Here is a 24,116-nt window from a genome sequence, read left to right on the forward strand (position 1 = left end):
GCAATAAGTCGAGTATAGCACCTTCTCTCGTGGGTTCCAACACCATTTGTTTGAACAAAGATACCTTGCATTGCACATATTGCTCTACTATTTTTAGGGGATTTTCCAGTCTACATCTGGCATATTAAAGTCACCCCGATCACCACTTCTCCCTTCTTACCTATCTTATGGATGTCTTCAATCAGATCTCTGTCCACCTCTTCCTTTTGGTTTGGAGGCCTGTAAACCACTCCAATATAAATGGACACTCCGTCATCTTTTTTAGGTCGACCCATAGAGCTTCTTCTTTACCCCAACTTCCTTGTAGCTCAGATGATGAACGCCTATTTGAAAGCATATATGTGGTGACATCAATATCATCCAAAGGCATCTGCTATGCATGCATTAGCTCCAGTCAGCTTGAATGTAGAATTCGATTTAACATGTTTTCTTTTAATTTAATTTTATAATATGCAGTTAAGTAGTGTAAATATTTCCAATAACTGATTTTTCGCATTTTTTAGCCATTGCTTTCATCAACATTTTTTATGGTCTCTCACTGATACACTATGAGACGCTGTTGTCTGGATGTTGGGATTGGGATTTAAGACAGTGTCTAGCATGATCTTATTTTGGCATTTACTTTTACTTGCATTATGAAAATCTAATAAAGGGTGTGTTTGTGGTACAAGATTGAGAAGACAGACAGTCTTAAAAGACTTGCCTTAGGTCCAGCTTGCTGATAACCCCATTCTTAAAACATTTTCTTAGTAGTGTTAGTGAGTTGGCATTAAATTGATTTCCTTCTCTCTCTTTTCTTAATGCATGAAGCCAGACAAACTACGTAAAAGACAAGCTAAAGGAGTCGAGGAATGGAGTAATATGCATTAGCTATTTATTACAGACACAAAACAAATGCTGACTCAACAATACCACTATCAGAGTAGCTCCTGCTCCCCTAAAGTAAAAATAGGGCTATGAAAGGCAACACATTATCAGCAGACCTTAGCCACGACCTCAGCCGGAAACCTCTAGATTCTGTTCACCCAGGATGAGGGTAAATGTATTCACTGTCAGTAGCAGAAATCACTATACTGAATGATAATGTACCTAACCTGCAGAAGATGTGCATGACTTCCCCTCCTACTACTCTATGTCTCTTCACTGCTAGCTCCCTAACCATCCTTCCATCTCCTCTGCCTTTTTTACAGTTTCAGTTATCTCCTTCAGGCCCGCCTGTGGACCTTGTTCTCTATCCTCTGTGCAGGGCTCCAACATTGTTCCCCTCTGTCCTTCCCTCACTCCCTGAAACCCGCCCTTCCACTCCTCTCAGTGTTCTTCTTCCCCCCTTCCTCACTGTGTCCCCTATCTTTTCTCCCTGGTACTCTCCCTCCCCTTCCTCTCTTCTCATTTCCCCTTCCTGCTCCACCTCCACCCCATACTCCATCTGCCTTTTCCTTGGAGACTCCAGGTCAAACATGGAGCATTCCCAGGTATGGTCAGGTCTGAACCAAAACACAGAATACTACAATACTGATCCACTGATTGTGGATCCAAATAATTATCCCTTCTTATTCATACCATTTCTGTTCATATCAAAATGCATAAGATGCTGGTCATTAGCTTTTGTTTCCCAATGTTCAGGTCTTCTAGCTGCATCAGTAAATGCATGCAGTTGTGCTATCCCTCTGCTTACTTCCTGGTTATCTGTTGCTTACAGATAGCAGAAAATTCCAATCCATCATGGGCACCAGTTTACAATTTGTACAGATAAGTTATCTTTTGTTTCTACAACATTTGTTTATTGTGTTGATATGCATCAATCATCTTTCCTTTTGCTTATACATCATCATCATCTCAGATTGTAGAGAGAAGGGAGTTAACTTTAATGACAACATCCATTTGGCTAGGATGTTACACTCGGCCAAGGACAGAGAATGCCCCTAAAATAACTTACAAAAAGTAGAAAAAAAATTTTTTAGAGATTAGAGAAATGATACAAACAAGCAATAAAACTATATTAATCAATTTCTTCAACTGGACGATAAACTGGAGTTAGTAGTGATCTATGGTTAGAATGCAGTTCTCTCTCCAACCTTATTTCCTTCCATTGATGTTAGCAGCATCACTTTCAAAACTATTAGAATTTTTCCACTGCCACCATTTGAAGCCTCAACTCCAAAAGTAGCAGAGCTGGTTCAAAAAGAGATACAAAAATAGTTCTTAAAAACCTGGAAAAAATAATTAATTTTTCTGTTCTGAATAAAATATTCTGACAACTCCCAGCAAACTCTTCCTGACAGACTGTAACTAGCAATAATGATACTCCTTTGCACAAATTTTGAAACCGAACGTAAAGGTCTGCAATATTTAACAGTGTGTTCTTCTCATCTCCTCAGACTCCTTCCTTGTGAGCTTCACTAACAAAAGAGGTAAAATACTTGGATTCCTGGGAACCAACAGCTCTGTAAAAAAAAATGTCATGAAGATAGCTGGTTATGAGAATGAGGAGAGGGAGCATTGCTCTGAACTCATCTGCACTCCTGACAAAATAAGGGAAGCGTTGAAGGGTATTCACATTATCCAGTGACTTGAGATATCCTGGATAGGCGAGATGAAGAATACTTGATCGTATTTATAAACTTCAAAACACTGTTTCCAGTAGATATTCTATCTTGTAATTGCTTATGTTTTTAGAAAACATTCAGTTTAAGGCTGCAATCTTTATTTGGCTTTCACTTTTTTTTGTTTTTTTTAACATATGGATGCTGTACACACACACCAATCCATTCCCACCCCTCTGTTCTTTATTTATATATTCTTATATTCTGCAAATTGCAGATTACATAACATTCATAAAATAAAATAGAGTTGGTTACCTGTAATGTGTCCTCAGAGGTTCGCTGCTGCGGGGCAAGCACAAAGGCGCTACTGTTAATGGGCACAAGGGGGATGAAGAAAAACATCTCTCGGCTGACAGAAATGCCTTCTCGGTGCCTCACGTAGGTACCTCCAGAGAAGGGCAGATCTGGAGTGGATTTTTTTATTGGAGCATCTGTTTCCTTTATTGTATCTCTGAAGAGATCTCTCCCTTGCAAAGCATTTCCGTGAGTCTTTCCTGGAGGTCTGAGGTCCAGAGACAGGCAAGCCTGTTAAATACCAACTGTGGAGACTATTGATGGCATTTCAAAACAAAGGCCGATCAAGCCATGTGCTTTCCTCACGCTAGGTCATCAGGCTGCTTCTGAGGAAGCTGCACTACAGACTTTTTCATGTTGTTCAGGATGTCCTGCATGTAACAGCTCATAAAGAGCTAGTATTATTCCCTGGAAAACTTTCCTCCCAAGGTGGTGTAGAGTAGGTGACCCCTTTCCATGAGCACCAAGGAATGGGTTTAGGACTTCCTGACCCACTAACTGGTGGGGGACGTACTGCTACTTCTCGGAATCCCAGAGCCTTCTGGACACAATATATCTAGAGTTTCTGATCCCAAGCGTTTATTAAATCACATGTTTAAGGAATATGTGTTATACAATTAGGTGATTTTGGAAGATATTAAAAATTGGTGCTTATTTGTTGTTTTCCATGGCACAAATTAACATTTTTTTGCATATTTTAGGTAGATTCAGTTTAAAAAGGCACATAAAATCATAAGATATACCATACTGGGTCAGACCCAAGGGTCCATCAAGCCCAGTTTCTTATCTCAAACAGTGGCCAATCCAAGTAACAAGAACCTGGCAAGTACCCAAACATTAAACAGAATCCTATACTACTAATGCTGGCAACAAGCAATGGCTAGAAGAAAATAGAAATGATGGCAGAAAAGAACCAAATGGTCCAACCAGTCTGCCCAGCAAGTTATTGGTAGCACCAGCCACGCCATACAGGTCTCACCCATAAAGGTATCTTCAGGGAATAGAAAACTTCCATATGAGGGTAACTTGTGTTTCTCAAACTGTTAAAGAGCCCTTGTTGGTTGCTGTCCGAGCCCAATTCCCTGTTATCTCTTGCCATTGAAGCAGAGCAATTTTGGAGTTACATCACAAGTATAAGGCTTACTGGTTATGGGTAGTGGACAGCTGCATCAGCAAGTTACCCCCATGCTTGTTTTCCCAGACTGTAAAATTTATGTCCTTATTGGTTTGCGGTCCAAAACTAATTCCCTTTCCTCTTTCCCCCCTCCGTTTAAAGCAGAGAGCAATGAGTTGCATCAACAGTTTGAAGGCTTGTTTGGTTAAGGGTAATAACTGCCACACCATTAAGATACTCCCATGCACTCTTTTCCTCATTTTCATACTCTAACCTTTAGGGATCCACAGTGTTTATCCCATCCCCCTTTGAAACCTTTCACCATCTTTGTCTTCACCATCTCCTCCAGAAGGGCATTCCAGGCATCCACCACCCTCCCCATAAAGAAATATTCCTGACGTTGGTTCTGAGTCATCCTCCCTGGAGTTTCATTTCATGACCCCTAGTTCTACTGATTTCTTTCCAACAGAGAAGATTTGTCAAATGTGCATCATTAAAACCTTTCAGATATCTGAAGGTCTGTATCATATCTCCCCTGCACCTCCTCTCCTCCAGGGTGTGCATATTTAGGTCCTTCAACCTCTCCTCATAAATCATTTGATGGAGCCCCACTCACCATTTATTGTCACCCTTCTCTGGACTGCCTCCAACCTGTCTCTGTCCCTTTTGATATCCGGTCTCCAGCACTGAACACAGTACTTCCAAGTGAGGCCTCACCAAGGACCTGTACAAGGGGATTATCGCCTCATTTTTCTTACTGGTTATTCCTCTCTCTATGCAGCCCAGCATTCTTCTGGCTTTAGCTATCACCTTGTCGCATTGCTTCGTCATCTTCAGATCACTAGACACTAATCACCCTAAGGTCCCTCTCTTGCTCCATGCACAACAAGGCCTTAAACCCCCCCCCCCCCTTCCCCCCCCCCCCCCCAATCACATGCAGCCCTTTAGGATTACCACACCCCAGATGCACGATTCTGCACTTCTTGGCATTGAATCCCAGCTGCCATATCTTCGACCACCGTTCAAGCTTCATTAAATCACATCTCATTCTCTCTACTCCTTCCAACATGTCCTCTCTGTTGCAGATCTTAGTATCATCCACAAAAAGACAAACCTTATCTTCTATCCCTTCCACAATGTCGCTCACAAAGATGTGGAACTGGACCGGTCCCAACAACAATCCTTGCGGCACTCGCTTATCACAGTAGGTTCCATTTACCAACACATGCAGTCTTCTATCCATCAACCAGTTTGTAATCCACGCCATTGCTTTGGTGTTCCCTCCCAAGCTTCACATTTTATTCACAAGCCTCCTATTTCAAAAGCTTTGCTGAAATCCAAGTAGATCACATCGAGCGCTCTTCCTCAATCCAATTCTTTGGTCACCCAATCAAATCAAAAAAATCAGATTTGTCTGACAAGACCTTCCCCTGGTGAATCCATGCTGCCTTGGGTCCAGCAATCCTCTTGAATGTAGATAGTTCACTATCCTTTCCTTCAGCAGAATCTCCATTACTTTTCCCACCACCCAGGTGAGGCTAACCGGCCTGTAGTTTCCAGCCTCCTCTCCGCTCCCACTCTTGTGACGTGAGACCACCACCACTCTTTTCCAATCACTCGGCACCACTCCCATTTCCAGGGATCTATTGAACAGGTCGAGCAGCGGACCCGCAAGCACATCTGAGTTCCTTATATTTCCTGGGATGAACCTCATCCAGCCCCATGGCTTAGTCCACTTCAGTTTTCCTAGCTCTTCCCTTTTAATCTGTTCTGTAATCAGAGTTTCATCTACTCCACTCCCCTTCCAATGTCTTGTTAACTAGGTTATTCCATATTGATTAATAGCAGTTTACGGACTTCTCCTCCAGGAACTTATCTAAACCTTTTTTAAACCCAGCTGTAGTAGTTGCCTTAACCACATGCTCTAGCAACAGATTCCAGAGCTTGATTGTGTGTTAAGTAAAAATGAATTTTCTCCAATTTGTTTTAAAAGTGCTACTTGTTAACTTCATGGAATGCCCCCTAGTCCTTGTATTATATAAAAGAGTAAATACCTATTCGAGTCCTTTCATGGTTTTGTAGACCTCTATCATATCCCCCTTTAGCAGTCTCTTCTGCAAGCTGTACAGCCCTAACTTCTTTAGCCTTTCCTCATAGGAGAGCTGTTCCATTTCCTTTATAGGATTTAGTCGACCCTTCTCTGTACTTTCTCCAGTGCAATTATATATTTTTTTTTAGTTCGGGCAACCAGAATTGCATACAATATTCAAGTTGCAGTCTAACCATCAAGTGATACAGAGGCATTATGACTGAGCTGACAATTTCAATGTAATAACTATGACAAAGTATCCTTAAAATGAATACAAGACATTGACAACGTTTCGCCAATGCTGCGTCAGGGCGGTATAGTCCTGAAATGATACTCTAGGTAAATTCTAATATGATATTGCATTATTTTAATAATAAAAACTTCTTTATTACTTACATCATATTTTCGAGACATGTTTCTTCTAAAGATTCTATTGGACTATTTATTTTATTTATTTTTAATTTTTTATATATCGAGGTTCTTGTATGAAATACAAATCACTCCGGTTTACATAAAACAGTGAAACGCCTGCTATTTAAACTTGATTCAGCCACTCACATTGTGTCACGTCACCACGCTTTTGCGTGACCACGTATTATTCTCTATTCTTTGTTTTTTAATGTTTAAAACATCGCTATCTAAAATAATCTATTGGAGTAAGCTGTTCCACTCTATTTTACTATTCATCCCATATGGTTCTTCTGTTTTTAATTTAAATATCCACTGTTGTTCACGTAGATATAATAACCGCGTATGATCTCCTCCCCTCTTATGCAACTTGATCGTATCAATCACAAACCATTTGAGTTCAGAAAATGCATGACTGAAGTCTGAACAATGTGAAACTAGAGGTGCATTCTCCCTTTTATTTAAAATACAACTTCTATGTTCACAAATACGTTGTCTAAATGCTCTGGATGTTTGGCCAATATATATACGAGAACATGGACATAATATGACATACTACAAAAGTTGAAGTGCAAGTACAAGTTTCACTCCCCCCTGTTCTATGTAAGACTTTATAAATTACTCTTTATATTGTCATTGTAATTGTTGAAATATGAACCGAAGTGATTAGTAACATTGTTACCTGAACTGCGGTATATAAAACTGTTAAATAAATAAATAAATTAGTAAAGTTTTAAGTTGGTATTTATATCCAGTGGTGGGACAAACAAATTCTTTGATTTGTAAAGTTTGACTACAAATTGAACAATGACCACATTTATAATGACCTCACTTCCTTGCTGTCTACCAGCATACTTTGTTTTGAAACTTGTTCTGGAAGCATGGCTGAGTACGATATCTCTTTTTCAAATTCCTATTCCTGGAAAAAACCATTCTGAAATCCATGTCTTCATATCCCTCTATTGTTTGAATTATCGGCCAGTGGGAGCGTATGCTTCTGACAATCTGTCTACTCATTGGTGAATATCGTGTGATGCAAGTTGCACTGTTGTCATTGTCTTCACAGGGAGATCTTCTCTCTCCTGTGGAGGACAGGGATTAGAGAAGAAATCCATTGAACCCTACTGGTCAGAGAAATCTTCAGATTTACAGACATATCCTCAAGAGTACTTCATGGATCTAGTTTCACCTGGCCTGCAAACAAGTCTTTAGAAAAGGGAACACTTTTCTGTTTGGGCATAGACCCCAATGAATTCCTGCGCCCAGAGAGGTTTCCTCTCCAAATGGGCTGGAGATTACCACCAGTAGGGCGGTATCCAATGCTGATTCCCCTTCAGGATTCAGCATTGGTGCTGTTCAGTGGGCAGCAGCAGAGATTCCAATAGTGGCTGGATGACAATCTACATGAACATAGATGCTATAGATGCCAGTGCAACACTGCACTACATCTTATAATTCGGGGCCTCCTATCCTGTTTCTCCTCCAAAACTGCTAATTCCAACACAGCTTGGGAGTCACAAGAGCAGGCCATATCTTGCTGGGATACTAGAGATGTATCAGTGGCTGACATCTGGACCCTCAGAGATTGATTCATTTTCCAGAATTGCATGGTGGAGATGCTCTCCTTTCCACAGGAACACATATGGGAATTCAAGGCTGCCACCAGAAGATGCTTGCTCCTGATATTGTGCAATAATGGAGGCTGATGCTTCTTGGCCTTCACCCGAATTCACTGATGCCAAAATTGAAGAGGATGAACTCTTTGCTCTCTGAGTGAAAACAGGCAAACACTTGCCCGTCCCCATGGTCCTGTCTGGTGCTTGATGTCGATGGTGAATAATGCCTTCCCAGTATTGATGCACCACCCACCAATGGTCGATGCAGCTCCTGGGTCCTTCAATGCTGATGCCACCGATGCCAAAATTGATGGGCCAGACTTATGAATTCTTAAAATGCTTTTTCATGAGGACAAGCTAGAATGACACTCTATAGGGTTCATAGCTATACAGAGGGGATACCCTGGTCATTGTGATCAGCTCCCAGACAAAGGACACATCTATCATAGGGATCTGTGATAGATATGATCCTGTTGCACAAGGGGCATTTGTCAAAGACTTTATACAGGGCATTGGATGAAAGATTAATGCAGCAAAATCAAACTCTTCTGTGTTAAGGAAAGCCATAACTGGAGCTGCTTCTATGCTGGTGTACATGTAGCTGACAAAAAAATACCTAGGAAACAACTGAAACACCTACCTAGGATGACTAAAGGGGAAGAAAAAGAAAACTCAAGGCTTCAGCAATTCCTGCACTTTTTGGAAGAGGATTTTTCCTCACTGGTAGGAGAGACAAAGTTCCACTACTGGAGGTCTCTGTGGAAAAGATGAGACAGAAAGGGTCCCCATATGGCTGCATGGCCAATAGGGCAAGCTCAGTTTCTAGACGTTTCCATGCCAGCCATATATGAGAACTGACTGCCATCCTGCTTATCCTCGGAGAAATATATAAACAAGAACAAGCAGCACAGTAACCAGAAAAGCAATAAAATTCATCCTGTAGATTAAAAGTATTATTTATAAGCCTGCATAAAAAAAGAATGCATTAATCTTTTTCCTAAAGCTTAATCAACCTCTTGTCTTATAGCACTGGGCAAAGCATTCCTAATTATAGGTCCAGCAAAAGAAAATTTCCAGTCATTTATTTCTTATATACTGCAAAACCAGGAATAGAGTCCTGCCCAATGTGGAATACAAAAATATAAAAATCATATTCCAACACAGAATACATAGCACATCATAAACATTAAACAAACAAATCACTCTTGCCCATGTTTCCTTAACTTATAATTAAAAAGGCGATGGACCAAGTTAAATTTGACCTGAAGATTGAAAAAAAAAGACGGGTAGAGATTAGTAGCATCAAAAGCTTACCGAGACAGAAAAAAAACAAAACTTTCATTATAAAGAGGTTTATGTATAATCATAAGTAACAAATTGAGCTCTTTACTGCACAAGCAACCAGTGCAATTCTCTAAGTTTGGGAGGAGTATTATATTCGGGTCGTAATTCCATTTGCCCCAGAAAGCAATCGTTTTGTTTTGTTTATGTTTATCCGTTGAATGTCTAAGTATGAATGTTATCTTGTAAACCATTGTGATCTATACATGGAATGATGTGATATAAAATGTCTAGTAATTAACCTTGCCACTGCATTTTGTACAAGTTGTAAAACACATAACAAACCATAGGTAAACCAGCATATTTAACTTTAGTTAACAATAGTACCTGCAGAACAGCCCTAAAATCATTAGAAATAAAATATTTTACATGGCTTATTAGCCGAAGTTTAAAAACTGCTATCTGGCTACCAATTTGACATGGGATTTTTGCGTTAGCTGGAATCCAAAGGTATACCCAAATTCCTGATTTATAGAACAGCTTGCAATTTTGCATCATCAACAATCAAGAGAGAAAGATTTTCTGGAGGGGGGTGGGGGATCTAGAAACCCAAAACACAACTGAGGTTTGCATATTTAACATTAATTTGTTTGCTGACATCCATTGCTTCACTACCTTAAAACATAACTCACATGGAAGGGGGAAAAAAAAAAACACTCATAAGCACAGGTACAATAATAATATTCTCCCACAGTGTCCATGATTTTACACAAAGACTGGAGATAAATACTGAACAATGCAGACGAAAAGGCCAAACCCTGTTGAACATCACAACTCAATGTTCTCCATGGAGTCACCTATACCTGGTAATCTAAGGCATTTAATCAAAATCTCATGACTGACCATATCAAATGCAACAAACACATCCAACTGTACTAATAAAGCTGCAGCACCAATACAGCAGGGCTCCCAAAACTCAGTCTTGAGAGCTGCAACTCAATTGGATTTTCAGGATTACCACAATGAATAAGATTAAGATCTATCTGCATACATTGCCTCCAACACATGCAAACAGATTTCATGCATATTCATTGTGGAAATCCTAAAAACCCAACAGGGTTGCAGCCCTTGAGGATAGAGTTCGGGATCACTGCATCAGGGTAATCGATAGGGTGTCTCATACTATGCACCTTCCTTAACCCAGATTGGTAAGGGTCCAAAACATTTTGATCGTCCATATAATTTTCTAACTGGTTCAAAATGCACTTCTCCTATAATTTAGCCACAAATCGGTAAACTTGAAATTGGTTGGATATTTGATACTACCACATCGGTAAATCTTGATTTCTTTGTACATGTTGCACTATAGTCCTATTTAATTTTTCATGTACATAACCTTCCTCTAATGATGTATTAATTATCTTTTGCAACAGCTTTCTTTTCTTTTTTTTTTTTAAGTAACGGCCTGAAGGCCTAGAATAATTCAGAATGGAGAAGCATCAATTTGATAGAAAGTAGATTTTAATTGCAAATCTAAACTTGGAATTTCTGCTAGAGTACCTATCTCAAATTTAGAACATGTTATACTGTAGTACATTTCATTTCAACAACAAATGTTTCCACTTTACATATAGGTAAAGAAACCTGAAGATTCATTACCTTATCTTAAAAATATTGTGCTTTGCTATATGATTTCGTGTTATGTATTGTTAATGTATGGATGTGATTTTGCCTGTTTTATACCTCACTTTGAAGTGTAGATTTGTGTAGGCTACAAAGCTTTAAAATAAAAATCTAGAGATAATAAATCTGAATCATCTCGCTTCTTTAACATCTTTTTCACAAGATAAAACTCCTCTCTAGGCTGATTAAGAGCTTTCTTGATCTGATTAGTATAATAATCCATTTTCGCCTGCTTTTATAGCTGACACCCTTCTTTTTGATGCTGCTTTATATTCCTCCACCACTGTCTCTCAGTTTTATGAAGCTCCCGTCTCTTCCTCATTACACCTCAAAGTTAACATGGTTTTCGCCCTTCTACTAATCTTAATACATTCCCTACACCTAACTCCTGAAAAGACTGTATCCAGCTACTCTGAAACTGAATGCACCCTTGGACTAACAGTCTTTTCAGTCTAGTGATGGATTTGTGTAGCAAGGTTCATCTCTGAAAGTAACAGCACTAAAACATGATCAGACCAAGGAGGTGTTAAAAAACACACACACACACACACACACACACACACAAAACTGTTGCACACAGCCTAATTGAAAAGCTTTTCTATGACAGAACGTGTCTAGAGAATGGCCCTGAACACCGTGCAGGCATTTGAATAAACCGTACCAATCCTACTGCCCACATTTCTGCTAACAATTCCTTAGCACATATACAAATCAGTTCTGTCCACACGCAGATTTATGGCATTTATTTCATTATTTCACAAAACATTTGCTAATCGCTTCACTGATTACATCTCTAAAATCCCCAACTACTACCAGATTATTCAAAATTAATCTGCACTGAAGACAAGGTTTCCCCTAACATAAAATATTATCCAATTCCTGCCCAGGAGGTCAATACTATGCAAAATGTCAACGCTTGGGCCAGGGAGCGTAAAGTAATCCCTACCCAGTGACAAAAGAAATCTAATGGACTGATCAGAGTAAGTCTACCGCTGAATTTACTCAAATAAAAGTTACCAAGGGCTTCTTCCGACCAAAAACGTATCTGGGGATATTCTGCTGGCTTAGCACGCCATATTGGCATTGCCTGGCTAAATGTAAGCCTCACCCCCTCGTTACCTGGGTAAAACGTAGCCAGTCAGAGGGGGGGAAATGTTCTCAGTTCCCAGACGCTGCTTTCCACTTTCTAATGCCTCAATGACCTGGGCTCCTTGCCCTGCCCCTTAAAGTTCCCAATCGCAGAATCTTTGATGCCAGGCTGGTCCCCTAGCCCCTTACATCAGATACAAATTCTAAATCCAAGATTCGCCTTCATTGTCCCCGTTTCAGGCCCCGCCTAAAAAGATGGTTTCCCCTACCAGCTTTCTGTTAATCTACCTGCCTGCATCTTCCCAGTTCATTGTTTCTTTGCACCTTTTACTTGCCCTGCTCACCATGGGCCGGATTTTAAAATCACCTACACGCAACGGGCCTATTTTCAAAGGCCTGGCTACGCAAACAAGACCCCGGGACGCGTGTAAGTCCCGGGGCCTCGAGATAGGGGCAGGGAGGGGGTGGGGCGGGGTAGAGGCCCCCAGCTCAGCGGCCATTTGCTGCTGTGTCGGAGGATTGTGTGCTGGCGCACGCAACCTGCGCCTGCCCTGAGGCAGGTGCAAAAGGTAGAACAAACATTTGGGGGGTTTAGGATATGGCTAGGGGGTGGGAAGGTTAGGGGAAGGGGTAGGAAGGTTAGATTAGGGGGTTGGGAAATTCCCTCCCAGTCCGCTCCAAAATTGGGAACTGATCAAGGCCGAAGGCGTCGGCATGCGCAGGATGCACAAGTGATCACCTCCCTGCTCGTGCCGACCCCCGATTTTATAACATGCGCGCACCTACGTGCCCATGTTATAAAATCGGGCGTGCACATGGACGCACGCGCACACGTCTTAAAATCTGCCTTTATGAGATTTTCGTACACCACCATATCCATAAAACAAAGTGACAAATACATTGAAAATAACAATGGCAACAAACATCTATCCAAATGTCATTCACTGCCTTTTCTTTGCAAGTGTTAATGATGAACAGTGAATTTTACATTTGTACCAAATGAAAGAAACTTGTTTGGAGAGAACCCATCACTAAAAATTAAAAAATATATATATCTGGCAGGATATTTGGCCCAGTAAGCTGGGCACTAGCATGTGGAACATCCTGGTTCGAATTCTCTGGCATATCTTCTGCTTGGACAGCCAATGTGCAATTTCAAAATGGCAGACGTTTTACCACAGGCATAAATTAAGTACTAGGCACAATTTTATGTGAAATAAAGTCACGTGAAAAGATGCACAAAAAGCATTGCAGAACTTCTGCCCAGTCTTCAAGATTTTGTCCCAGATTTACTTGGTTACGTTCTATTCACCAATTCACTACTATATCCTACACATAAACATTACTGGTACCATCAGTCCAAGGAGGCGGTCTGATGTGATGAGGGCAGCCATATTTGTTTTTCAGATGTGGTTAGTATAGCGGACCATAATCAGTTTTTCCTCGGTCAGTGAACCCAGAAACGTAACTATAGGAAGAGGACAGATTTTTCAAATACCTGCTCACCCCACGCAGAGGGATGCCCGGGTTCAGCTCCTGGGATTTGGCTTCTGAATTTCTCCTCAATGCTCCAAACAATTCCCTCAGAATCTGAAGAGTGAACAAAAAAATAACCAACTCATACGTGAAGTACAAATTATCAGTACTCGTTTTCCTATGTCCATCTCAAGACTATTCTACAGCAGCTTCAAATGCAATCAGTATGCACAGGAGAGCCTTGTAGGTTGCAGCACCAATTTCTTAAACAGCAAAATCTCACCTGTAGGAGTATAACTGAGAGCTCTAGTAGCCATATAGATCCTGGTGAAAATTGGGTGTAGATGAGATACCTTGTACTGAACCAATGTATGGTAATCTGTTGATTATTCTTACATTAGCTTTAAAATCCACACTAGTCCCTTCTTCATATACTAACAAGGTTGATGGCAGCAGAAAATAACTGATTGGCTCATTCAGTCTTCCCAGCTATTCCTGTCCGAACTGTAAGGATATATCCCAGCTGCCAGCCAGAGAAGCTTCTCCATTAGTAGGCTATTACCCCTTAACCAAGTCAGTTTTCGTTTGACAGCAGGCTAATGGATGGAGAGCCACAGGAATTCCCACAGTCAAGGTTTTCAGGTAGTGCTAGATGGAGAATGGATTAGTATTCGTTAGCGGAAGATTAGTAGTTGAAGGTGTCAGAAGTAATGTGAATGCTCATCAGTACAGTAAACAGAAGCTTCCAGGAGACTACTAAACAAGTCATGAATCCATTGTGTTAGGTTCAATCCAATAAGCTTTTTAATCTAATGGATGAAATATATTTCAGTGCCTATGTCCCCCTTTCCTGCATATTTTTTAAATTGCCTTTAAACAGAAGTTGGAGGCCAAGTGTCCTAATTGGGAAAGGTACAGCATTCTGGTCTACCTCTACATTGCTCATTTTTCTAAAGATGTGACCTCTAGAACTGTAACACAGAAATGACTACAGAAAAGGACTAAATGGTCCGTCCAGTCTGCCCAGCAAGCTGCGCCGTGTAGGTTACCCCAATGCTTATCAGTTTCCCAGAACATAAAAGTCAGGGTCCTTGTTGGTTGCTGTTTGAATCTAACTGGACACAGATGAGATCTCGCCAATTATTTGTACAAAGGTGCTACCATTTTTTTCGTCTACCTGTAATATTCTTCCAAGATCACCAGACAGGATTCCCCTAAAATCCTCATTAGTACCTCATCTCCCCACCTTGTACTGCTCTACAAAGCTTCAGTACTCCAAGTGCATGACTCTGCACATGTTTGCATTAAACCTCAGTTTTCAAGGTGGCATTCAATGAACCTTCTCGGGGAAACCTAACGAAAAGGTTGTGAAGTCAGTTCCACATTACTAATATCATTTTGTCACAGTCCAATAAGGATTACGTATTATCTTTGGGGAGAACAGGACAGCTATAATGTATAGGGTGTGGATTCAGGTTTTCCAGATCTCTCTAGGGAGACTCAGATTAGGACAAAGTTCTCTACTTTAAGGGAGCAGATTATACAAATAAAGATGAATACTACAATATTATATCCAGACAATCTATTTTGGTAATCAAGTATCTCTTCTTGGATTATCAGCAGGTTAATAACATTTTCTGCAATGTTGATCTGTATAAAATAATCCTCAGATCTGCTTTTTAATTTTGACTTGTGAGTTTTGCTGTGTTATTGTTGATTTTAATTCCTTTGTATTAGTTGTTAAATTTGTACAACATTTTGAGCTGCCTGCTTATTAGGAATGTGATTTAATTGGGCCACTCGTTTCCTGGGTACGCACGTAACTTGTTAATGAAGTACACGCGTACCATCCATTCTTACGTGCATACCCATGAAACAAATGAAACGAATGGCCCAACGAATGCTCATCCCTATTGTTTATATGGGCCAGGGAAGAGGTGAATGATTCATTTTAAATAAATAAAATCTCAGCTAGTTTATAAACAAGGTAGCATAACACAGTGTTTCCCCCAAACAGGGTGCTATGGAAGTGCTACCACTACCTGATGTTCAGATCCAAACCACATCTTGCAGCAAAAAGACAGTCCAGTGGTGGCTCTTAAATGCGTAGGAACTTTCTTATTTATTTAAAGATATTTCTATTACTGCTATTGCTAGGTGCATTACAAGATTTATGCTACTTATCACAATCAGCAAACATTAAAAATTACTAAAAAAAAAAACAATCTTACAGAAATGCAAGTCTAAATAAGGCAGCTTTCACTGTCTTTCAAAGCAGTTTAAAATCTGTTATTCCTCAAACCTTGTCAATTTCATGTGTAATGATGCATGCCTCTTCTTCTTAGTTATAGTATGAATCCATGAGTGTGGTCATTAATAGGCAAGAGACAGGGTATAGATGACCAGGACCCACATTATGCAGTAAACAAATTGCACACAACACCACCTCATCTTCCCCCATCTTAAGTCCTTCCAGCCTCTCACTTATTCCCGTTAAGTGAAACAGGGAGAGCGGGCACTGAGCACTGGATATAATTCACATTCTGGCCGATACAGTACAGTGCGCTCCGTTGGCTCGAGAACAGACGCCGGCAAAATTAAGCGTCGGCTGTTAAACCCGCTGACAGCCGCCGCTCCGGTCCAAAAGGAGGCGCTAGGGATGCGCTAGTGTCCCTAGCGCCTCCTATTGCCTGTTTTTACCGCCGGGCCTAATTTGCATAGTGAATCGCCCGCTCTCCCGTGGACTTTACTGTATCGGCCCGTTTGGGAGCAGCAGCAGTGAGGGACTTCTGGCAGCACCACACTGACTTCTCCTGCACTTGTAAATAGAGGGAGCTAGTCCATCATGATCGGCTCATGTGCAACTCTGCCCCCTCTCTGGTTTAAAAATTTGGAAGAGAAACTGGTGGGCCTTTGAGTGCTTCCTTAGCTCTTCTTCTGGCTATATGAGCCCTCTCCATGTCCATAATGCTTGCTCCATGCAGGCAATGTGACACATTGAAAAGGTTGGGAAACACTGATCTGGTCTTCTTGTTTTCACCTACAGATTGCATTTTAGATCTGATCTTGAGGTACTTGTATTTGATTCTGCTTCCAACAGAATGCAATTGGAATTAATGAGTGTCTAAAGAATACATTTTTCTTCCCTAGTTAATCCCAGAGTTGGAGCTTTGAGGATACTTTTGGGAATTTCTATTATCTTTGCTGGACACAAACTTAGGAGACAGCGCTACATCTTTCAGCTCAGAAATATGGGTCAGATGTGCAGGCCCAATGGGAAAAAGGTGGTGGGGAAGATGGCTGTCAGCACCACAATAACCCCTGTCATGTGCAGAAAGGCACTGAGGGTCAGTAAGGTTTCCTGAGAATTACACAGGCATGCCATCTTGGATATAGGGAGAGAAGATGTCTGCTTCACAAATAAGGATACATCTGCAGGAGAAGTCTTTGTGGTCTCAGAAGTTCACACACAGTAACTTTGGATCATTTCTATGCTGGACCAGTAAAAAGTATCACAACCTGCAAATAAACCAGTTGAGCCAGGATCAATAAAGCAACCAGAATTCTGCAGCTCAGAATGAAGACTTGCTTTCTTTTTAGCTTTCTTCATTTTACTTTTGGTTCCCAGCTCCACAGGGGAGGGGAGGGGAGGGTTCTCCCACCCCACCACCAATTTTTCCTCCTGAAGTCGCATGTCTTTCATTCAGATACCTTGGCTAAAAGGCCACTGGAATTCAGAACCTAAGAAAATCAAATCAGTACATATTCCACCCAAATTAGGCAATTACCATGCTCCAGATAGCTGGTTACGTCTATGCTTTTTCACTCTGTCCATTCAAAGCAATTCATTTCCACAAACAAGACACAAAAAATTGGTTTAAGATTCTTTTTGTTTAGGCTGCCTTTATAACTTGTATTATCGCATTATAGTGTGGGATAAATAGATCGCTCAGTGTCATTACAAACCATCTGACTGAACTATAGTTTATTCCTCCTCTTCACAAACTGAACTGCTTCACACATTGCCTGTAAATATCAAACCCTTTAAAAAAAAAAAAAACCCCACCAACATGCACGCACGCACATACACACAGCAAGGTGCTTATAACAGCAGTGATCTGCCCTAGTTGAGGTACTGCCGAGGAACTGTAGCTTAGTTATTTATTCATTCTTTCACGAGCCGTGCACCCATGCACTAAATCCCGGATGCATCTCCTGCACTTCCATCCTTCAGCAATAATCAACATTTAAAGAATCAAATTAAAGTCCGTTCAGTCACATCTAAAAGGAAAGGAGACTCTAAAATAAGGGGTCATGGGGTGAAGATGAAAGGGGTTAGACTCAGGAGTAATCTTAGGAAATAGTTCTTTACAGATGCATTCAACGGCCTCCCCGTGGAAATGATGGGAGACAAGGATAGCACGAGTCAATCATAGGAGATCTCTGAGGGAGTGGTAGGGATTATAAAACTGAATAGTTGGTATAAATAGGCAGACTAGATGGGCTGTATTTTTTTTTTCCTGCCATCATGCTTCTATAAGATCAGTGGCGGTTACTGTAGCTAGCCTCAGGGTAAGGTCCTCATCTGAGACACAAGGCAGCTGTTCCAAGTTCACTGAACAATTTTGCATCCTATGACTGCCTCTGCTAGATGTTTTGGCAACAGTTCAGTAGCATCAAACCTTCAAAGGAGAAATTACTACTTACCTGATCCAAAAGCAGTGGGTTATGCACCTCTACCAGCAGATGGAGATGGAGCAAAGCTGACATCATGGTAAATATACTCCCTGCAGTGACATCAGCCCGCCAGTATTCTCTGCAAAAGCCAACTGTGGACAAACTAACAAAACTTGATTAACACCAGATAACCATTCCAGTACTCAGCCAACAGAAAAAACACTGAGCTCAGACAAAGACTGAAATGACATTAGTCTAGAGACTGGAGTAACACTTGCCAGTAACCCCTGGAACATGCAGCCACACAGGAGGACAACAGCATAACCAATCAGCAGCCCAGGACGGGAAAGTGGATTCACCTGTTCTTATTAAAGAAAAGGAAATTATCAGGTAAGTAGTAATTTCTCCTCTCTTAGCATACGGACAGGTAGATCTAAAACCAGTGGGATGTACCAAAGCTACTCCCAAACAGGGCAGGAGACTATCTGCGGTCCAATCAACACCACACGTACAAAAGTTGTGTCCTCCCGGGCCTGCATATCTAGGCAGTAATGACCGGAAAAGGTCTGTAAGGAGGACCACATCGCATCTCGGCAAATGTCAATGGGAGACAACCTAACCTCCGCCCATAACACTGCCTGAGCCCTAATAGAATGAGCCCTAATCTGACTGGGCAATGGCTGCTCAGCATCCATATACGCAGGTGGTTGTGACTACCTCCTTAATCCAGAGGGCTATTGTAGCCCTTGATGCCAGCTCACCCTATTTACTCCTCCAGTGGAGAACAAACAGGTGATCCGTCTTTCTGAGAGGTTTAGAAATCTCCAAATATCTTAAGATATGCCTCTTGATATCCAAGGGGATATCAAGAGGCATATCATTCCTCCGCATCTGTTTCCCTGTCCAGAGAAGGCAGGGAAATTGACCAATTCAAGTGAAAATCTGAGACCACTTTTGGCAAAAACGAAGGAAGAATATGCAGCTGTATTGCCCCCAGGATCACCTGTAGAAAAGGATTCCGACAAGACAAGGCTACAGTTAGTAAACTCTATGCACCGAACAAATAGCCACAAGAAACACGGTTTTCAAGGTCAGTAACTTCAAGGAAAAGGAGGGCCCGCCAAAAAATCCAAAACTAGATTAAGACCCCACAAAGGCATTGGCATCCGCAAGGAAGGATGAAGATGCTACACTCCTTTTAAAAAAAAAAAAAAAGGGTCACATCTGGATGAGCCAACAAGTGTCCACCATTCACCTAACCTTGAAAACAGTCAAGAGCCACCACCTGTACCATTAATGAATTAAAGGCCAATTCTTTACTCAATCCATCCTGCAAAAATTCCAAAATGAGCGGGAACTTAACAAAATGAGGAAGAACCTCTCGATCTTCACACCAAGCCTCAAACATTAGCCAAACCCACACATAGGCTAAGGAAGTGGAAAACTCTCTCACTCATAGAAAGGTGGCAATCACCGCAGCAGAATATCCATGCTTCAGCAACTGAGCCCTCTCAAAAGCCATACAATAAAATCAAAATCGAGTCGCATCTTCATGAAGAACAGGCCCCTGCTGAAGCAGACTCCTGTGATCCAGAAACTGGAGCAGAGAGTCCACCAGGGGCCTTTGCAAATCTGCATACCATGGTCTTCTGGGCCAATCTAGTGCCACCAGAAGCACCATCCCCGTGTGACTCAATCTTCTGAATCATTCTACCCAACATAGGCCACGGGGGAAAGGTAAACAGTAACTGGCCCTCCGGCCACTCCTGCATGAGTGCATCAATGCCAAAGGACTTTTGATCTCTCCTGCAACTGAAGAAGCGAGGAACCTTTGCATTGTGAGACGTCACCAGCAGGTCCAGAAATGGAAGGCCCCAGCGATCCACTACAAGCTGGCTGCCTCGTTTGAGAATTCCCATTCTCCTGGATCCAGACTTTGTCTACTGAGAAAGTCGGCTCTTACATTGTCTTTTCCCGCAATGTGCAAGGCTGAGATCTCCTGAAGATGCATTTCCACCCATTCCATAAGTTGGGCTATTTCCAGCAACACTTTCTGGCTCTTGGTTCTTCCCTGCTGACTGTCATTGCATTGTCCGACATTATCCGAACCACTCGACCCTGCAAGCAGTCGCCGTATCACAAGCATGCCAACCGGATAGCATGGGCTTCCAGCCGACTGATGCTCCAAAGAGATTCTTCTGTACTCTTCTGTTGGCCACCTCCAGAACCCATTGGTCAGACATGATCTCAACCCACCTCAGATTAAAAAAAAAAAAAAAAAAAGAGAGAGACGCGCTCCCCTATCTCCTGCTCCCAGGGATAGGTCTGCACACCTTCATTGGGAGGCTCAAGAGACTCCACTACACAAGACTATGCCCCATCTGGGCTGAAAGGACAGAGACCTACCCAAAAGCAGAGTCCTCAAAGGCTGCTCCTCTATAGGGTCAAAAACATCTCAAGCCCCTAGTACAACTTCTCTTGCTGGAGGAGCACAGCGTCTGTTTCTTATCCTCTGGTAACTGAGGAACCTGGGACTCACCGCTCTTATTGGCCATTTTTTCCCACTCACTCCCAAACAAGAGCAAGCCTTTAAAGCAGGGGTGGGCAATTCCAATCCTCGAGGGCTGCGAACCAGTCGGGTTTTCAGGATATCCCTAATGAATATGCATGAATGAGATTTGCATGCACTCTACCTCAGGTGTATGTAGATTTATTTCATGCATATTCATTAGGGATATCCTGAAAACCTGACTGGTTCTCGGCCCTCGAGGACTGAAATTGCCCACCCCTGCTTTAAAGGGTAAATTTGTAAGGTTAGACTTCGAGGTTGTATCAGCCAACCAATTTCTCAGCCATAGCTGATGCCTGGCCGCTATTACCAAAGCCCCTCCTCTGGCCGAAGTGCGGACCAAATCACAGCCCACATCTGCCAGAAAGGCAGCTGCTGGTTCCATCACTGCCCTGGAATTCATACCAGATTCATCCTGAGAGAGAAGTAAAGAAGAACGAGCCACAGGGACCAACAAGAATCTATCTGCAAATTCACTGTCATTGCTTCAAAAGCCTGCTTAAGAAGAGCCTCAATTCTCCTATTCTGTGCATCCTTCAAGGACATTCCCCCTTCTAAGAGGATAGTCGTTTGCTTGGTAACAGCACACTCAAGCGCATCTACCTTCAGGAAGCGCAATTGCTCTCTCGCAGCTAGATCCAGGTTGCGCAGTCCCTCCAAGGCTCATCCCCCTTTAAAATTAGATTCTGGGGCGCCCCATTCAAGATCAATCAATTCTTGAATCGCCACCCTAATAAGGAAGAAACAAGAGGCTTTACACCAAGAGATCAAAATAGAAACTTTCTTTGGCTCAGACATGGATTCAGCCCCCAGTACTCCCCGAATCCTCAATGTCTGGGAAATCAGTGCCGGCAACTCATCTCAATAAAGGAAACGCAACATAGTTCAATATAGCTTCAATCCAGGAGGAATTTCCCCATGTTCCGAGGAATAAGGATCACCTTCATCATCCGTGTCATCTAGGTCCCTATCAGGGAGACCCGCAGCAGATTTAGACGTACTCAGACACTTACCCACAGCACCAGGCATGCGGGAATCCGCAGCCTGCAATCCTGACCTGTTAAGATTGGCCAGGGTCAAGGACTGTGCCTGAAGAAAAGACTGTAGTCCTTGAAAAAAATTCTACCCAAGAAAAGGCAGAGGGAGCCATGCCAAAACTAGGGGGCATTGGACGTGCGCCCACTGAACTACCTTCCCTCGCTGAAGAACCAGTTAGGGGAACCCCAAAATCAGGCAACATCTCTGGCAGCTCTTTTTCCATTTCCACACCAGGCTGGAAAGAACCAAGCTTAGTAAAATCATACAGAGGCAATTCTTCCTGAGCCTCCAAACAGCCCTGTCACAAGTGAGAGGGAACACCAGGCTGGGATACCCAAATATGACAAGCAATACAAAGGGCAACTCGCTTAGGCTATCAATATGCCCCAACAGGTGTCTGATAAGAGTGCACCCAGCAGTGTTGGCGCTACAAAAATTAGGCACCCAATATCTAGGCATCCAAAAATTAAGTGCTCAACACTGTGCCTTGAGAAGCACACAAACTGAGCTCCCACCAGGACGCTTCAGATAGTGCGCAAAAAAAATATGCATGCGTGTGAGCGCGCACATCTGAGCACTCTAATAGGCACTCCTATGAGCCCAAATAGGCGCCCAACCTGGACGCACAACCGGGCGCACATGCACAAACCAACATAACTAAACAGGGCAGTCTTACGAGCAGGAAAACGTGCAAAAATGCTGCCACAGCCTACCACCCGGCGAACAAGACAAGCCTGAGAGCAGGACCTAGCCGAAAGGCTGCTCAACCCACCAGGCTGCCCCTTAAGCTCCCCCCGGAGGTGGGAACGAATGTCAAATTGGCATGCCAGACACGGAGACCGGAGGTGTGAAGAATCCCTAAAAAAGCCCCCCCCCTTTATTAGTTACTCTTTACCTGAGCTCAGCTCGTCCTGCTGAGTACAGGATCGCTTTTAAGGTCAAGATGAGACCCAAAGCTAACTAACCAAATCTATAACTGGCTAAAAGACAGGAAACAGAGAGTAGGATTAAATGGGCAATTTTCTCAGTGGAAGGGAGTTGGCAGTGGAGTGCCTCAGGGATCTGTATTGGGACCCTTACTTTTCAATATATTTATAAATGATCTGGAAAGAAATGCAACGAGTGAGATCATCAAATTTGCAGATAATACAAAATTGTTCAGAGTAGTTAAATCACAAGCAGATTGTGATAAATTGCAGGAAGATCTTGTGAGGCTGGAAAATTGGGCATCAAAATGGCAGATGAAATTTAATTTGGATAAGTGCAAGGTGATGCATATAGGGAAAAATAACCCATGCTATAGGTACACAATGTTAGGTTCCATATTAGGAGCTACAACCCAAGAAAGAGATCTAGGTGTCATAGTGGATAACACATTGAAATCATTGGTTCAGTGTGCTGCGGCAATCAAAAAAGCAAACAGATTGTTGGGAATTATAGAAAGGGAATGGTGAAAAAAACGGAAAATGTCATAATGCCTCTGTATCGCTCTATGGTGAGACCGCACCTTGAATACTGTGTACAATTCTGATCGCCACATCTCAAAAAAGATATAATTGCGATGGAGAAGGTACAGAGAAGGGCGACCAAAATGATAAAGGGAATGGAACAGCTCCCCTATGAGGAAATACGAAAGAGGTTAGGACTTTTCAGCTTGGAGAAGAGACGGTTGAGGGGGGATATGATCGAGGTGTTTAAAATCATGAGAGGTCTAGAACAGGTAGATGTGAATCGGTTTTTTACTCTTCGGATAATAGAAAGACCAAGGGGCACTCCATGAAGTTAGCATGTGGTACATTTAAAACTAATCGGAGAAAGTTCTTTTTCACTCAACGCACAATTAAACTCTGGAATTTGTTGCCAGAAGATGTGGTTAGTGCAGTTAGTATAGCTGTGTTTAAAAAAGGATTGGATAAGTTCTTGGAGGAGAAGTCCATTACCTGCTATTAAGTTCACTTAGAGAATAGCCACTGCCATTAGCAATGGTAACATGGACTAGACTTTGTTTTTGGGTACTTGCCAGGTTCTTATGGCCTAGATTGGCCACTGTTGGAAACAGGATGCTGGGCTTGATGGACCCTTGGTCTGACCCAGTATGGCATTTTCTTATGTTCTTATGTATAGTGTGCTCCTGTTAGCAGTTGGAGACTGAGTCAGATTTCAATCTGACGTCAGCACC

At 42.1% G+C, this 24,116-nt stretch overlaps 1 protein-coding gene across 6 annotated transcripts in view; it reads right to left on the reverse strand.

Moving 5' to 3' along the window:
- Positions 1–24,116, reverse strand: part of LOC115085754 — a 1,125,639-nt gene that overhangs the window by 998,824 nt on the left and 102,699 nt on the right. For 4 of the 6 annotated variants that reach the window (XM_029592129.1, XM_029592126.1, XM_029592127.1 and 1 more), the window contains one exon: positions 13,676–13,767. The exons of 1 other annotated variant lie outside the window; for it this stretch is intronic. The gene's annotated coding sequence lies outside the window, so the exon portion shown is untranslated. The remainder of the gene's footprint in view (positions 1–13,675; positions 13,768–24,116) is intronic. One more of the 6 variants, XM_029592131.1, reaches the window with a different exon arrangement.

The sequence above is a fragment of the Rhinatrema bivittatum genome, chromosome 2 (genome assembly GCF_901001135.1).
Source record: "Rhinatrema bivittatum chromosome 2, aRhiBiv1.1, whole genome shotgun sequence".
Classification (NCBI taxonomy): Eukaryota; Metazoa; Chordata; class Amphibia; order Gymnophiona; family Rhinatrematidae; genus Rhinatrema; species Rhinatrema bivittatum.